The sequence below is a fragment of the Mercenaria mercenaria genome, chromosome 11, assembly GCF_021730395.1.
Source record: "Mercenaria mercenaria strain notata chromosome 11, MADL_Memer_1, whole genome shotgun sequence".
Classification (NCBI taxonomy): domain Eukaryota; kingdom Metazoa; phylum Mollusca; class Bivalvia; order Venerida; family Veneridae; genus Mercenaria; species Mercenaria mercenaria.
Genome location: NC_069371.1, coordinates 37,807,353 through 37,825,620, shown reverse-complemented (window position 1 = coordinate 37,825,620; position 18,268 = coordinate 37,807,353). Strand labels below are relative to the sequence as shown.

General features: G+C 34.0%; 1 long non-coding RNA gene across 1 annotated transcript; it reads left to right on the top strand.

The window, feature by feature from the left end:
* Window positions 1-5,581: 5,581 nt before the first annotated feature.
* LOC128546526 (uncharacterized) lies at window positions 5,582-10,408 on the top strand. Its single transcript, XR_008366006.1, has 5 exons — window positions 5,582-5,670; window positions 6,595-6,658; window positions 6,994-7,294; window positions 7,884-8,020; window positions 8,737-10,408. It is a non-coding gene; the product is annotated as an uncharacterized LOC128546526 (long non-coding RNA).
* Window positions 10,409-18,268: the final 7,860 nt, after the last annotated feature.

Sequence of the window (18,268 nt, the reverse complement as noted above, 5' to 3'; positions counted from 1 at the left end):
TCAAAGAAAATGCAGATTTATTGAGCAGATGCTACGGAAATGTTTTATTTAATGAAAATGTTTATACATCTACTCACCTTCTGTTTCAGGTAACCGTGATTATGCTTTAAAGACTGTTTTGATGAGTTGAAATAATAAAACTTAATTATTTTGTACATTATGCTGAGTGAATAAGAATACAAATATAAATTCAATTTCCGAAGCACTGATCTTAACATTTTTGGCAATCGGGTGTGTTTAGAAAAATATACACTCATTTTTGTCGTGAAATAATATTGCGCTCCTGAAGTCACGCAATATCTTAGCTGCAGAAATACAAATCAAATAGCCTATATTTACTAACGGTTTCTATGGAATGTAATGCTGTGTATACATGTGATATCGTGTCTGTCCATCTAGATCAATTAAAACATTAGGAGTTGGAGAATTACTGAATTACACTGATTAAAACAGTGGCGTAGGAGCAAATCCATAGTTGGGTTGACATCAGACATATCATCCGTATCAGTACAAGTACAACTAAATGCACCTTTTTCTACTGTTCCTTTTTTTGTGAAAATACAGTTTTTTTTCCATCAAAATGGGGAGACCAAAACAAATATTGCAGCCCCCTGGTCCCCCGTACTCTAACGCCTATGTAAAAATAAAAGTAATAATCATGAACTGTTTCTAAAACATAAATGTCCCCAAGGTGACCCGTAGGAAGCAAGTGGGTATGCAATTTTATATGTTGTGACTTTAACTTTTGATCAACAGAGGACATTATTTACTAGAGAAGACTGACCTTCAAAACTTTAAGCGGAAACAATTTGATCTACTAACTCCCCAAAACGTTAGGGATCGACTTCTTACAACAGCCAATCCTCCTAGGAAATTTAATGATTGCATACCAAAGCGTTCTTTTGTTATTAAACGGAAACCATTTCAATTTCAAGGCTAATGTGACCTTGACCATTTTACCCTCAAACAATAGGGGTCATTTACTGGCAACAAGCAATCATCGTTAGAAATTTGACGAACATAGGACAAAGCGTTCATTAATTATTGAGTGGAAACTGTTTTCAGTCTCAAGCTTGACCTTTAACTTACTGATACCCTTACTAATAAGGGTCAAAGGGTCATTTATAGACCACAAAGCAATCATCCTGTGAAGTTTTATTCTTTCAGACTAAGCATTCTCTAGTGATTGATCGGAAACTAAACGATCTACTGACCGACCGAGCATCAGTTCTGCCTTTGGGATCAGTGAAGATCATGATCTGCACTGTTCCCCATTCAGTTAGTATCTTTATGGTTTGTGTCCCTTCAACAGGTAATGGTACTGTCCAAATTGAAAGATAGACAGTTTCATTATAGAATTTAGCAGGGTTAAGGTTAATATACCCACTCTTCTTGAAAGCTGTTAGAATTATCCTGACAAGGATTTGTCAGTGTGCACCATATACACCATTCTGTAAATTTTCAAAGTGCCATTACTCCTTAACTGTGCATTGTACATTCATGTCAAGAAATTATGCGCAAATCCAATTTTTAGTGATACATTTCTGTAAACCTATCGAGAAGACCAAGGTGGCAATTTTATCCCCTGAGCAAAACTTTATGCAAAACAGGAAGTCAGTAAATGCTCTGATATTTGCAGAATATCTTTCATAAGTAATAATTCTCTGTATATTTCTTTACTAGAATGCCGCTCTTACGCCTGTTCTAAATAATCTTTACCTGCATGACTTATAACAATATATACATGTACATACTTAAAGACTTTCAAATTTTCAGCTTTCCAATTTTTTAAGAACGCACTCCATATTTTTTACATTTGTCAAGTAGGTAAGTTTGGACGACTAGAATGTTTTTATTTTTCTTTACATTTCTTATAAGGAGAAAAGTATGTATGGAATTAAGGAGATGTTTTTTTTTTATTCAATGCCAATATGAAATGATAAACTGGCTGTACTGACATTTGCTTAAATAGTACGCTTTTATAATTTTATTTTATTTCGTTTAGTTTCAAAATATTATAATTTTGTCACAGTGTAAAAGTTCTTGTCCTGCATTGTTCGTGATCATATCTAAAAATCAAAGAAACCAAATAAAAGTTTTTAAAGTGATACGTGTGAGGTTGGCCTTAATTAAAATTTAATGCATAAAAATATAAAAATTCAAACCAGATGTGTGTCCGTAAGACAGAACAGAATGTTAAGGACGCTCGCTACAGTTTCGTAATTTTTTTTTCTCAATAATAGATTTTGATGAAATGTTCCTTTCTTTACAAAATCATTTTCTTTTGATTTCTCTGAGCATGTTTCAAATAGATATATTGTTTTCCGTTATAAAAATGTATAGATATCAAATTTATGCAAATTATTGTACTTTACTGAAATATATTTTAGGATTATAGAAATTTTGAAAAATGTTAAAAATAGCACCATATCTAGGGGCAAATTAAATTGAATACGTATGTACGGTATGGGTACGGTCACAGCTGTGACTCAATGCAGAGTTGGAGCGCCGGTATAAATTACAGACTCCAGTATATGTCGGATTGAAGCAATTTGAACTAAAAGTACTTTAAATGTATATATTTTGTAACCATGGTGATACTTACCCTAACCTTTAGTCAGTATATTATACATATCATACATTAAATGCATACAATAATTTGCGAATTTTTGCCGTACGCGACATTAGATAATCACTTCCGGGCAAGCGCAGAAGACCGCTCCAACTCTGCAGTGAGCTACATCGATTAGAAACACAACCAAATTGGCACGGTGTTGGGGTAAATATCGACCCGTCCGGAAAAACTGTAGCGAGCGCCTTTAACTAGAAGATATTCACTGAACTCGGCAACTGTCAGAACAGAATGATAGCTATAAGGTGGTCATTAAACACGACTACTGTCGGAACAGAATGTTAGCTAGAAGGTGTTCAATGAACATGACTACTGTCAGAACAGAATGTTAGCTAGAAGGTGTTCACTGAACATGACTACTGTCAGAACAGATTGTTAGCTAGAAGGTGTTCACTAAACACGACTAATGTCTGAACAGAATGTTAGCTTTAAGGTGTTCTTTGAAAACGACTACTGTCAGATTAGAATGGTTGGTAGAAGGTGTTCATTGACATGATTACTGTCAGAACAGAATGTTTGTTAGAAGATTTTCATTGAAAACGATTACTGGTAGAACAGAATGTTTGTTAGAAAATGTTCATTGTATACGATTACTGTCAGAACAGAATATTTGCTAGAAAGTCTTCATTGGTCATGGCTACTGTCAGAACAGAATGTTAGCTAGAACATATTCATTGAACACGACTGCGGTCATAATCAGAACAAAATGTTAGCTAGAATTTATTCACTGAATATGACTACTTTCAGAATAGAATGTTAGCTAGAAAGTATTCGTTAAACACGACTAATTTCAGGCGAGAATGTTACCTAGAAGGTTGTCTCAGAAGTTACTACTGTCATCGCTAATTCTGTTCTGAAAGCATTTATAGAAATTGTCTGTTTTCAAGTTGCAAATTGATATCCATTCCTTTGTACGATAAAAAAATAATTATGAAAAAAGATTACTATGCTTAGAGAATGTAGGATAGTTTCAGGCGCATTTCTACTCGCTCGATGTTTGCCGTACTATTAAGGTTATTGACAATAAGGCGAAGTTAATTACTTCCTTTGCAAACCCAAGTCATATCATAATTACACCTGCAATAACACTTGGTCAACCATAACTATAATACGCTCTGGACAAACTGAAAAATAGCATAAAATTATATATATGTCCTAAATATATAATTACAAAAGACCTGGACCTCCGTGGTTGTGTGTGGTTTCAAATCACTTGCCCCTCACCAATGATTTTTCGAGCCTCACTTGGGGCGTAGAAAAGCCATCCAGCTGGCTTGCAGAAGGTTGATAGTTCTAACCAGGTGTTCGTCCGAGATGAAATAATGCCTGGATGGGCACCTGGGGGTCTTCCTTTACAATCAAAATTTAGAAAGCGGCCATATGACCTACAATTGTATCGACGGGACGTTAAACACAACAAAACAAACATAGGGCCATCAATCTTGTCTTCCTCCAGCAATCTCACTAAAACTTGCAGGACTGCATTTCCTTATAGCTGACAGTATGCATTTCTACAGTGTTTTGTTGAAATCCCCCAAAACAGGTTTAAGTTAAGCTTTTGGACAGACAGAAAATAATATATCCCACCCACCCTGGTCCCTGCTGCTCCTACGCCTATGAAATACAATAATATAAAATTGGCGCAAACTTCGGGCATTTTCGTTACTTTAAACAATATTTGTATCCTTAAAATACATTTGTATATTTATTACAACCTTATTATAACCTGTCTAGCTAACCAATGACATGGTAACTTCCACGCACATTACCATGGGTTCGAAATCACTATTTTTTGTTAATTCAATTACATTATTTTATGTAACAAATTTCCATAAGTTTAATTGTTTTCTCTTGTAGTATTTATTTTCTGTAAACGCTGTTGACAAGAAATTTGTCTTCTTATCTTTTCTTTTCGGCGTGGGGAGGGGGAAGTGGGGGGGGGGGGGGGAAGGGGGGGCGGGGGACGTTAACGTCGCACCGACACAATTATAGGTCATATGGCCACATCGGTGATGGGTCTTATTATCTATGATACTTTTAAATCTTTTTATTCGACATTTTCTACAAGTATGGTAATTTTCCTGCCTGTTAAGTTTGCAGATAACATTAAAAAAAATATGGCCAGACGTACGGTTCGAACCCAGAACCCCGAGGCAGCTAACCGTATTATGTCAATTAAACCTTTACGCTATTTAGGTTTCGGACATCGAAAATTAATTTACGGTAAATATACGGAATATTCATGAGTGCCAGGTCAGTACTTACGGTAATGGTAATCTCCTTTGTTTGTTTTTGTGGTTAATATGTTGTTTGTGTTAACAATGTTTTTTTTGTTGTTTTTTTCGGAAGCCAATATTTACTTATTTTCTTTACCATTCAGTATGAATGAATACTTTACAGTGCTATGTATCCTTTGCCTTTTTAGATTCATTCCAATATTTTTGTCTTTTCATTTTTAGAACTTTCTTTTTTACATTTTCTGCTATTATAACGTATAAACAGCCTGACGACAATACAAAAATCTTTTAAGTCTTGTTCCTTATGTCTGACTATAGGGAAGGGCCGTCCGCTAATGTTGGTATAACTTGTAGCCCAACCCGTTTGCTTTTGATATTCGCGTTATTACTCCATGTGTTTATTCTTCCTTTTGTTTGTTTGCTGATTTATTTCGGCATGTATTGTATAGAATTGTATTGCCGTATTTCTTAAGCAATAAAATATGATTAAACTAAGTACTTACGGGCTAAAGTGTTAAACTACGCTTTATTGCTTATAATCTAAAATTTTAGTTTGTAAGACACGTTACATTTTTGTAAATGTCTAGAACGAATATTAACCGATTGTACTATTTTTAGAATAACTTTTAAGCAATGTTAATATGACAACTGAACGCGTCATGAAATGCAACAAGGGTATTTAACTTCATATAGCGATAGGAAATAGGCGCTTCCGCATAATCGGTATGTGTCGCGCACTAAACTGTTTACGTATGCACCGGTTAACAAAATCGATGTGTTCCGGCACTCGCAGTCAGAAAGGTAAGTTTTATTTCTCAAAATATTCTGTTAAGTACTATTTGTCAACGTATAAACACATGTTCAGTCCAAACTTACGATATCAAAGATTGAATTTAACCCGGATTTTTTAGCGAAACCATTTGAAATCATTGATTTTAAAGGTGGGTAGTTCTGTTCTGTCATTCTCTATTCATAACTTGTGTTTACACGAATCTTCAAACTGCATATTTATGTTGGTTTCATTGGTGAACCAGTGGCGCATGGAAGCTAAATATACTGTTAATGGCAGTTGGTAAGTGGGAATGGTCAATTATTTATGGTTTGTTTTTGGTTTGCAAAATAATCAAAATGTTAGTTTGACAGACGACGACAACAACAACTCGTTATAGTTTGTTTCAAGACATATAGAAAATAGAATAATAGAATCATTTTGATTTTGTTTGATGATACAAACTGGAGCATATTATGATCTGTTTGTTGGATGATTTTAACATTATGTTTTAACTGAAAATTGTTTTATGGTACTAGAAAAGGGTATTGCAGTTTTTCCTTGAGTACCTATACTTTCGGATAAAATTTATTTCGGATGTAATATTTGGCTACTGTAGTATTATGTTTTCTCTTATGTTTAAAAAAATGAGACATGCTGGGCAGTTTTCCTGATTTTATTTTGTTATAAGTTATACATTAAAATAATGTATGTGTCATTAGGATAAAAATAGAGCTGCATTTGGCAACATAGTAAAGATTGAACGATTTTTTTTGAGATACCAAGGAGACGCCCCGGTACATCCCGGAACTAAGGGCTGGATACACAACCGGTAGGGGGGCACATGAGTCTAACGACTAGAGTCTCCGAAAGGAGGTACATCAGATAGATACACAATGGAGTGTTTCATATGATAAATTACGTTTTAATTTTATTAATTACTTTGTATATTTCAGAAGCTGTGTGTTCACTGTTGGCACATTGAATGATTGGATAAATAATGCTCTATTGGATAAATACGTAAGAAAATAACATTTCAATATTTAAGGCAAATGATTTATACATTTGAAAGGATATGTAAATTCAGACTATTTTAGAGAATTTATAAATGACTGCCTCCTTTTATTTTTAGATTTTATTTTTATTTTTAAACTGATTGTTACTGTTATACTCAACAGTTAACATAAGAGAATAAAAAATACATGTGATATCAATGTCTATTTGCGTTTGACCTCCTTTTAAACTGCCATTTTACTAACTTAAATATGGACGTTAAAAAAATTAAAACGGTGGATAGGTAGTTTTAGGTAATAAGGGTCTTAAGTTTTAGATATGAAGATAAAACTATATTTCAGGTAAAGTACATTGGACAGCTGTGATTGTGGTGTGGACAGCTGAGATTGTGTTTTGGACAGCTGAGATTGTGACTTGGACAGCTGAGATTGTGGTGTGGACAGCTGAGATTGGTGTGGACAGCTGAGATTGTGGTGTTGACATCTGAAATTGTGATTTGGACAGCTGAGATTGTGACTTGGACAGCTGAGATTGTTCTGTGGACAGCTAAAATTGTGGTGTGGAATAATGATATTGTGGTGTTGACAACATATTGTGGTGTGCACATGTGATATTGTGGTGTGATGGTTTAAAGTAGCAAAGGTATAAAGCATGTATTATATTATTACATTTCATTATAGTTTGACTATACAAAGGAGAGCTTTTATACTTACCCTGAATTTAGCAACACTTAAATCTTCTGCAAAGTACTCTGAGTTCTGTGAAAGTTACCGATGTCAACTGACTCAGTTGTAATGATTATTTGAAAATTGAATATTTAAAAACATAACACAGGAATTAGCTTTAACTTACTCCAGAAACAACAGTGTTAAACATTCCTGTCTGATGTCTCTCATATGACAAAACTATCTTTTAAAGGTAAATTTCAAAATTTAGTAGTGTACATTTCAAGAGTAGAATTATTAACTGAAAATGAAATATATGGCTAACCAAATAAAATGCCAAAGATCTTAAACAAATGAATATTCCATACTAATTATGTTAAGAAAGGATAACTTATAATTTCATTAAATATGTACACAATGTCAGTTTCAGTACAGTTGGTTTTTAAGTCCACATGTGCTAACTTATACAGGGACATTTTTTTTTCAATCTGAATAAATTATAGGATATATTGTTTTAGATAAGAAGGGTGTTAGGTTTTAGGTATGTAGATAAAACTTTATTTCAGGTAAAGAACGTTTGACAGCTTAGATTGTGGTGTGGACAGCTGATATTGTGGTGTGGACAGCTGAGATTGTCATGTGGACTACTTATATTGTGGCTTGCAGAGCTGATATTGTGGTGTGATGGTTTAAAGTACTAAAGGTATGAAGCATGTATTATATTATTACATTTCATTATAGTTTGACTATACAAAGAAAAGCTTTTATACTCACCCTGACTTCAACAACACTTAAATCTTATAAAAAGTACTCAGAGTTCTGTACAAGTCACCGATGTAATTTGACTCAGTCATAGTACTTACTTGATAATTAATTATTTAAAGACATGACACAGGAATAAGCAGTAACCTGAACCTGAAACAACAGTGTTAAACTTTTCTGTCTGATATTATAAACTGATAAGACAGATTATCATGTAAATGTAAATTTAGAATATAGCAATAGAATTAAGTGCAATTTAAATATAAGGCTGACTCAAGAGAATGATAAAGATCTGAAACAAATCAATTTTGTATACTAAAGAAAGGATAGCAATTAAAACAATTTACAGTGTCGTTTCAGTATAGTTGGTTTTTAAGTCTACAACTGTTGTATATTGACAAAATTAACAAAAATTGACAAAAGTCTGGTCAGGATCCATGCTGTTTGCTTTCAAAGCCTATTGCAATTAGAGAAACTGTTGAACAGCATGGATCCTGACCAGACTGTGCAGGCTGGTCTGGATCCATGCTGGTCGCTAACGCATTATGTTCGTTTTATCGTGGTGCGGTTCATTAATAGAAAATCAATTTTTGTTAATTATTTTTGTACATATTTGGTGCTTATTTATTTAGTAAATGTTAATATATTCAATTTCAGATTTATTCCTTACTACCTTCCTGTCAACTATATCTTCCACAGCATGATTTAATCTAGTCCCAATCATTGACTCTGGTTACCTCACCAGACGGTCCGTCCACAGAGTCACAAGCAACAGATATTAAAACTCGGCAAAGTACATGTACTTCAGTCTTCCAGAGGATATTGTTAACAATGATGATTTGATGTAAAAAAGAAAATGTATTTGAATAGCTATATTTCTCTTGTGTCACTTGGGTGTCAAAGGTCATTTTAGAGATTGTCCGGGCTGTAACTTTGCAACGCATAAACGGGCTTAAATGTTTGCCTCAGCTAGACAGTGTTGTGTTGAACTCCCAGTCCTTTTGACCGCTGGTGGGCTCGACATGTTTCCTGTGGGCATTTAGTTTATATTGCATATACTTCAAGTAGATACACATTTTAGAATACCGGTAGATAACCAAATAAGAAAGAAAACATTTTTTTATTTTACATAATAGCAAAATCTGGAAAATTTTAACTTCAATTTTCACTGTTATATTATTATATAATCACTTATGATGAGTATGAATGCAATATAGACACTGTAGACAATTAATCCCGCATTTTTATTCATATGAAGATACAATATCTTGTTATCTATTATTGTCAATCATTGGTATGTACGATTTTTGCCATAGGTTTGAATAGCTGACAAGCATGGTAGAAATTATTATTAACCATTAACGGGCTAAATTTCTATAATTAACTTGTCCATCTTTCAATATGGACAGTATCATTAAATGAAAGGGATGGCTACCAAAACATACTGACTGAATGCAAACAGTGAAGATCTTGATCAGGCTATACGGATGTGCAGGCTGATCATGATCTACACTGTTCACAAAGGCAGAATCAATCGTGTCCAGCATGATAAGGGTTAAATCCGTTGTTTTTACTGCCTCCTTTTTTGGCTCATTATTGTACAAGTACATATACAGCATTGCTTTTCTAACCATGTAATAATGCATATGATTGCTTTTCAAAATAACTAAGCTTTTTCTCCTCTCTCACCATACTTTAAGTAAGTTCAGTTTTAGAAAGTGTTTTGGGGCAAATTATATTCAAATCAATGTAGTCAATGAATGTGTGCAGTTTCAGGTGAATGGCTCAAGCAGTTTTATATCAAATTATATAGTTAATTTTGTCCCCTGTGCATCCTAGAAAGTGTGACATTTTATATGAAGGGTAGTTTTCAACTGTGTTTTATTTTTTCAAACCAAGCATTATTGTAACAGCTTTAATTATTTATGTAAGTCAAACTCTGCACATTTAAAGGAAAATACTTTTTTTCATAAACTACATTTTATTCTTACCAATGTGTCAAATCTTTTGATGGAACCCCCTTCACAAATAAATATGAAAACAATTCTAAATTTAAATGTTGATCACTTCAATTTCATAACCCTATTGCTTTTCTTATGTCCTAATGTTTTACAAGATCTTAATATTTTCAGCTATGAAGATCCAATTAATATGATTTTTTGTTTGATAAATCAATTTAGCAGAACCTTGATGAATGTCTATACACCCCAAAATGTCCACTTTGCACCATTTCAGTTGTTAAGTGTCAGATATATTTTGAGCCGCGCCATGAGAAAACCAACATGGTGGCTTTACGACCAACATAGATCCAGACCAGCCTGCGCATCCACACAGTCTGGTCAGGATCCATGCTGTTCGCTAACAGTTTCTTTAATTGCAGTAGGTTTTGAAAGCAAACAGTATGGATCCTGACCTGACTGAGCGGATGCGTAGGCTGGTCTTGATCCATGTGGTCCCAAAGCCACTATGTTGGTTTTCTCATGGCGCGGCTCATTTTATTTTTTAAATAGAATATTATTTTACTTTACTTTTTCCTTGAAAGGGAGTTACAATGGATATTAAAGCAGCTTTTGACTTCACATGTAAAGGATTGTTAAACATTCACAAAGCCAAAGCTGTGCATCCTTTTTTAACATTCATAAATTACCTTAGCATTACAGTAATATGTACTGGCAGTTCTATATTCTGAGCAATGTGTACACAATGGTTAGGCAATACTTGACGATTTAGAATTATGTAAGAAACCCTGGAAAATTTATAATTCATTCTTTGCTTTTTTGCCAAAGTTGTCGAGTTTCAAGTTAAAAAGTTACTACTTCTTAAGCTGTTAATTTTACATCCATATGTTAATGGCCGCTAGTGAATATTGTGTAATTGAAAGAATTTTAATTACTACTGATTTATAGTATAAATATTTTTGGCTGCAATTTGTCCCCTGTGTATCTTCTCAGTAACATTATAAAGTATGTATGTATTTTACTATTCCACAACATACATCATGTGCCCTGACCTGCCATATTTGGTTAAATCAAGCTTTTATTGTTTTAATCATCGTTTATTTTAAGATTTATACTGATATTGAATATTTTTACTGAATTCTGTGTATGACAGAATATTTATGCTGAACCCTTTATATAACATAAGGTTTTTTATACTGTATTCTGTATATAGCAACATTATTTGTTTGTAAACTTTATTGCACATAAAATATCAAAAGCATTAAAATGTTTTAAGCTGTCAAAAATTGCTTTTAACTATTCCATTTCTATATTCAAACACAAAAATGGACTATAGCAAGACCAAGAGGTCATTTGGGTTCAAATTATGTTAAGGTTACTTCCCTTTGCAAAAAACTGTAAAGCAAGCTAGAGTTGCAGTTCTTTCTTAATCACAGGAATGTTTTGTTAGAAGATAATTTGCAATAAAATATTAATTCAATTATGATAGATTGTAAATATATTTTGCTGTTTTAAGTATACTGAAGGACTTCCAAACATATTTCTATATTTTCTAATCTTTAATTCTGCAGTTGAAAAAATATTGTTCTATCTCTACTTTATAGGCGATATAAACTTGCTTAACTGTTTAAATGTTAAATGTAAAAATCAATATTCCCACCAGACTTATAATACATGTAATTTCCTAACTGTCATTATCTATATCACGCAATCTGACTTTATACAATTAAAAATTAAATTTTATAGTAACAAATAATGGACATTCCAACGTATAAATATATTATCAAACGATCAAAATCCCGATTCTAATTATAAGCGTATATCAATTCAAATACAACATTGCATAAGAAAATATAGGAAATTCCTTTTGATGCAACCAGTTGAAACTGGAATTAGAAAACAAAATACATCAGCTAAACCACAACACGTTACAAACACAATTAGACAGATAATATTTTTATAAATAGCGTTATGGTTTAAGATTCAATTGCACCCATGCTTCACAATTTGTTATGTTCATTGACGTTAATTAGCACTATGGCATCATTATCCAGTTATCATGATGATGACGAACTTAACCTGTATACGGCCAGACGATTCTTTTCATGATATTTTGTCAACTTAGTATCAGGTTACGCTAAATATTCTAATAGTTAACTGACATGCGACAGTCTTTTATGTTTTGAACCTATAAAATAACAAAATTTGATACAGTTTAAGTAAATTTATCTACAAAACGATTTTTTAAGATATACGATACAATATACAATCAATAAATACAATAACGTCTACATATGTAAGTTAACGTAGCATACCTACCATATGTATTTTAAATTACTGTAGGTCATTGGCTGTCATCCAGCTGTTGAATTGTTTAGGATAATATTTTCATTGTACAAAATATTGCTTATATTGTCCCTTTCCTCCTTTTATTCATAATCATAATCAACTTTCTACATAGAATGTTCCTTTAACGTTTTCATTCTGCAAATCATTCAATCTGTATTCAGGCAAAGTTCCTCTGTAATAACATTTTGAAACACGGAGCACTTCTCTACTGTACATAAACACACTCCTCAGATATGTAATCCTTGCATAGTCACAACTACGCTGACGAGAAAAAGAAACGCCTTATTCAAACTCATTTTACAATATTTTGTTAATCGTGATCCAAAGTTAGAAAAAAACAAAAACAATTCCATTCGCAACTCTGATGATCTAAAAGAATTGAAGGTTAATTAGACGGCATTTCATGGTCGTATTATACTTTAAATCTTGAATTTCGATAGACTAGTCAGAGGAATTTCACTGACACAATCAGTAGCCACAATTAGCAGCGCACGTGGCCGCTTCTACTGGCAACCAAAGCAGCAAGACGTCGCCTATGGACCCGCACCAGTTACGTAACAGATACCGAGGGATTCTGGCCAACTTCTTGTAGAGCGCTGCTTTCAGTACCTTGACGTTGGCTGGCTGCGGTCGACGTTGACGTAACCGCTGTTCAAGGTAATCCCAGGCGTGTTCAATCAGATTGCAGTCCGGTGAGCACGCCGGCCAAGGCAAAACGTCAATGTTGCTCATTTGAACCATTTTTAAAACTTGACCATGTCAGTAAGATCACCCATCAACAAATTATCTTTGTCGACACTAATAACTTATTTCTTTTGAATTGAATTGTCTTCACACAGATTTATAGATACAGTATGAATCCTGATTTTTTAAGAACTTTCGTATTATGTGCATGCTAATTCTGTTTTTTCCTTCATCCTTGTTTATGAGGTCAAACAAAACTGCCTGCATGTTTAAGATTAAAATAAATTTTCTGCAAATAATCTTAACAAGGTGCCATAATTATGTCTTCCCTGATCAACTGTTACACAATTTATATAAGTTATATATAGTTATTGTCAAGTAGTTAGCATTTATACACGTTCTGCTTGAGATTCATCGTCGTCTTCTTCAACATCATAACTACTCGTATCTTTGTCATCAATAAAATAAATATTTCTGTTTCAAACAAATCTTGGAACTCTCCCTTATATCTCTTTTGATTGCCGTGATATGTACCTTCGGCTAGTAAAGTTTAAACATAAGCTAAAACCAATGCAGTGACCTATTTCGGAGTGGAAAAATATAACTATTGACTAAAGTTTCATATTTCGAAAAACAGTTTCTCTCATCATATGGTAGTATACGTTCCTCGGCAAATGCTAAAGCCTCTTCTTTATTGTTGCCACTTGTGACTAACTGCTGGTACATTTTATTGAATCTCTTTTTGCCCTGGTTGTTTGCAATTATCCAAAACTGATAAAATCTTTCCGGCCACCATTCCCGTTTGACGTGTCTCAGAACTTCAGACAGAGACTCAAACATAATCGAAACTGGTCACAAGAATTATTTAACATGCTTTCAATTATTACGTCTACCAGTGAATATTCCAGGTATACTTTGATATGTACAACCCCACTTTCAAAAGAATGCTTGGATGATTTTGTCTCCCTTTTTATGACACCAGAGCACGAAGTGCTCAAGGTGAAATATTGTAACCGGTCAATGTCTGGCGTCCGTCGTCGTGCGTCGTGCGACGTGCGTCGTCCGTCAACATTTGCCTTGTTAACACTGTAGAGGCCACATTTTTGAAACAATCTTTAGAAAACTTGGTTAAAATATTTGTTTTGATGATCTCTAGGTCAGGTTCGAAACTGGGTCATGTTTGATTACAAACTAGGTCAGTAGGCCAGATCAAAAGAAAATTTTATTAACTTTCTAGAGTCCACCGTTTAAGTTGGAAACTCATGAGAATTGGTCAGAATATTTATCTTGATAACTTCTAGGTCGTGTTCGAATCTGGGTTATTTGGGATCAAAAACTAGGTCAAACGGTCAAATCAAAGGAAAAGCTTGTTAACATTCTAGAGGCCACAGTTACTGTTGTAACCCAATCTTTATGAAACTTGGTCAGAATGTTTGTATAGATGATTTCTAGATCAAATTTGAAACTAGGTTATGTGGGGTCAAAAACTAGGTCAGTAAGCCAGATCAAAGAAAAATCTTGTTAACACTCTAGAGTCCACAGTTTAAGTTTGAAACTCATGAGAATTCGTCAGAATGTTTGTCTTGATGACCTCTGGAATAAGTTTGAATCGAGGTCATGTGGATTTAAAAACTAGCTCACCCGGTCAAATTAAAGGAAAAGCTTGTTAACACTTTAGAGGCCAAAGTTATAATCCAATCTGTATGAAACTTGGCCAGAATGTTTGTATAGATGATTTCTAGGTCAAATTTGAAACTGGGTCATGTGGTATTAAAAAATAGGGCAGTAGGCCAGATCAAAGGAAAATCTTGTTAACATTCTAGAGTTCACAGTTAAGGGTTGAAACTCATGAGAATTGGTCAGAATGTTTGTCTTGATGACTTCTAGGTCGAGTTTGAATCTAGGTCATGTGGGGTCAAAAACTAGGTCACCCAGTCAAATCAAAGGAAAACTTGTTAACACTTTAGAGGCCACATTTATGCAGCTTAGTCAGAATGTTTGTATAGATGATCTCTAGGTCAAGTTTGAAACTAGGTTATGTGGGGTCAAAAACTAGGTCAGTAGGACAGATCAGAGGAAAATCTTGTTAACACTCTAGAGTCCACAGTTTAAGTTTGAAACTCATGTGAATTGGTCAGAATGCTTGTCTTGATGACCTCTAGGTCAAGTTTGAATCTAGTTTATGTGGGATCAGATACTAGGTCACCTGGTCAAATCAAAGGAAAAAGTTATTAACAATCTAGAGGCCACAGTTGTGATCCAATCTTTATGAAACTTGGTCAGAATGTTTATCTTGATGATCTCTAGGTCATGTTTGAAACTAGGTCATGTGAGGTCAAAAACTAGGCCAGTAGGCCAGATCAACTCTGGTGAGCGATATAGGACCATCATGGCCCTCTTGTATGGTTTGTTTATCACCCTCACAAAGCTGATTGATCCATTTATTACCTTTAATATAACTGATCCGTTTTTGTTTGCTACCAATCTTAATTTTGTGAAGTAAATGGTTTTAAATTCACCAACAGATAATGACATGGATTTCTAGTCGCCTTTCTAAACATTTTCATGAAGATCTCTGTTATGCCTTGATATATCTGCCCAACCAATATTGTAATACTTTGTTTATCCACTAGGTTGTTTTGAACCGCAGCAATTTTTTGTATTTCGTGTAATTTAATGTTTTAACTGCTACGGTCTCAAATTCGTTTATCTCTGTCCTTTCAAGTAAAGTTTTTATTAAGGTTTGAAGTACAGGACCCTCCAAAAGTATTTTATATTGAAAGAAAAAGGAAAATACGGATATTTAACACTTTTCAGTGTATTTTGGTTTCATTGTTATCCGTAGAAGTCTACATAATTGATAATTTTACTAGTATGCGCATTAGCTTTCTAATATAAGCTTAAAATGTATATGTCGCGGGGCTCGTGTTTCCATGGTAACGCATTTTCTCTCATTTTTAAACAGCTATGTATAAAAACGGGATTTTCGACGGCTTCAGTGCCATTCTGTTAATGACCAACAGGGAATATTTGGGTAATATTATTAGCAAAATACCAAGCACTTTACATGGTACCTTATTTTTCTTAAAGTTTAAAGTAACCATGGCAACAGAGATGTTTAAAATGGCTTATATCTTGATTTTTATAGTAATTTCTTATAAAAATATTAAATAAAAGTATCTTTCTTGTTAGTGTAGCTTTAATACATCTTTTTTTCTACGGGAAGTAATATTTCCGTGTTATTTGCATTTATTTAAACAAATTTCTCAGCTTAAAATACTTACAGTAGTACCCCTCATCTGACATTTTTCATGGGAAAATCGTTCTGCATGCTGCAATGATTCTCATGGATATTGTTGAAATGTAAATAAAAAGCCGAAACTGTGTTCCTTAAATAGCCCAGTGTCAACGCTTTTGAATTTTACATTTAGATATATAGGTCACGGGATTCGTTTCCATGGTAACAGCAATTTAATTTAAGAAACCACAATTTTCTACTGAAATTTGAGCAATTTTAGAGCTTAGATTTAGTATATAAGTAACAAATTATCAACGGAAACTGAACAATAGGTATAACAAACCAAACCAAGCTGCCCAATTTTTATTTGAAAATTGCCGTAATGGGTAACCTTTCACCCACCTATATTCCCAATAACACCAGTTACCGTCGTCCATTTTTTTACATTCCGCATAACATTTCAATATAACTACATAAAAGAAGCAAAATATTGATCATTTTTAGAGCAAAAGACTCATAAAAAATATTTCAGCAAATAATGGCAGTTTGAAAATAGTTCAAATAAAGAAAATGTACAGAATTACGTACTTTCAAAATAAAAGCTATTAATTTTGCGCGGTAACTGACTCGTAACATCATGACGTCAATGACGTCATTTTTAAGCAACAAAGTTTTGAAGCGTTTCTGTGGCAATTTATTCATTATTTCTGCATTAATAAACCATTAAGCATCAGATAGGAGACAGGTACATGATCTGTTTTCAGAAGAATGGATATACAAACACATTTAATTTGTCGTAAACGTCGTCGTAAATCGTCACGTTAGCTTCCGGTTGGGCATGCGAACATTCAAATATCAAGGTAACCTACCTCCTTAAGCACAAAATATTGACTATTTCGTCTCAGTGTAGGATACTTATTAGCAAACATTGGTTCTGGTTGATCGAAATTACTGATAACGATCTACAGTACATTCTGTATACAAAGCCGTGATGTGTTTGTCTTTTCCACTCCGAGAAACCGTATCGTCCAGTAAAAGAGGTTGTTGAATTTAGGGCAAAAATAACAATCATCGTCTATGTCAAGGGAAGTCTATGTCAAGGGGAATACCCTGCACAAACCCTGCTTGTGGCGAGACAGTCTAATGACATCGTAGAGTGGTTGCTTTCATTTGTTAACCCGTACAACTCTGTCCACAAACAGTTCAATTACCTGAGCATGGTTTTGTAACAAATCACTGACAGACCATGTCTTTCCGCAAGAGTGGCCCCATATATCACCCACCATAATAAAAAGATGGAAGAAGGCAATTGTTTCCTGTGGTGGTGATTGCAGGTACACTTCACTGCTTGTGAAGGAGGAGGAGGATGTGCTCCTGGAGATTGTAACGCTTTATTGACCTGAGGAGGAGGAGGGGGTGGAAGATGTGCTCCTGGAGATTGTACCGTTTTATTGACCTAAGGACGACGACGACGAGGAAGAGGTAGTGGTGGTTGTGTTAGTAGATATTCCTCGTTCGCCTGTGCTCCTAAATATATTCTTCGACATTACATACACATATGACACTAGTATGGTTTTTCAGGAAGCGGAATCGCGACTGAATCAAAGTCTAATTTAAATGAATAACAACAATAATAATCAAGCTTTGTTAAACGATGAAACAATCATTTGTTTGTAGTTATATGCCAGTCTAATAAATGGTCCTCCAAACATGAAAGTACAATACAGGATTTTATAATGATATTTGATGTACATGTCTGTCATCAATTTATAAAAATCTATGAGAATATTCTTTGAAAGTCTAGAAAACAATTCTATAAAAATAATTCAGAAAGATAATGGTATACTTGGTTTGACTGAATCTGTTCATGAGAGATAATAAAATGTGCATCACCGCTGACGCCCTTTTGCATCGGCTTCAGCGGAATTCTGTTATACATGTAAATTAAATGGACTGATCC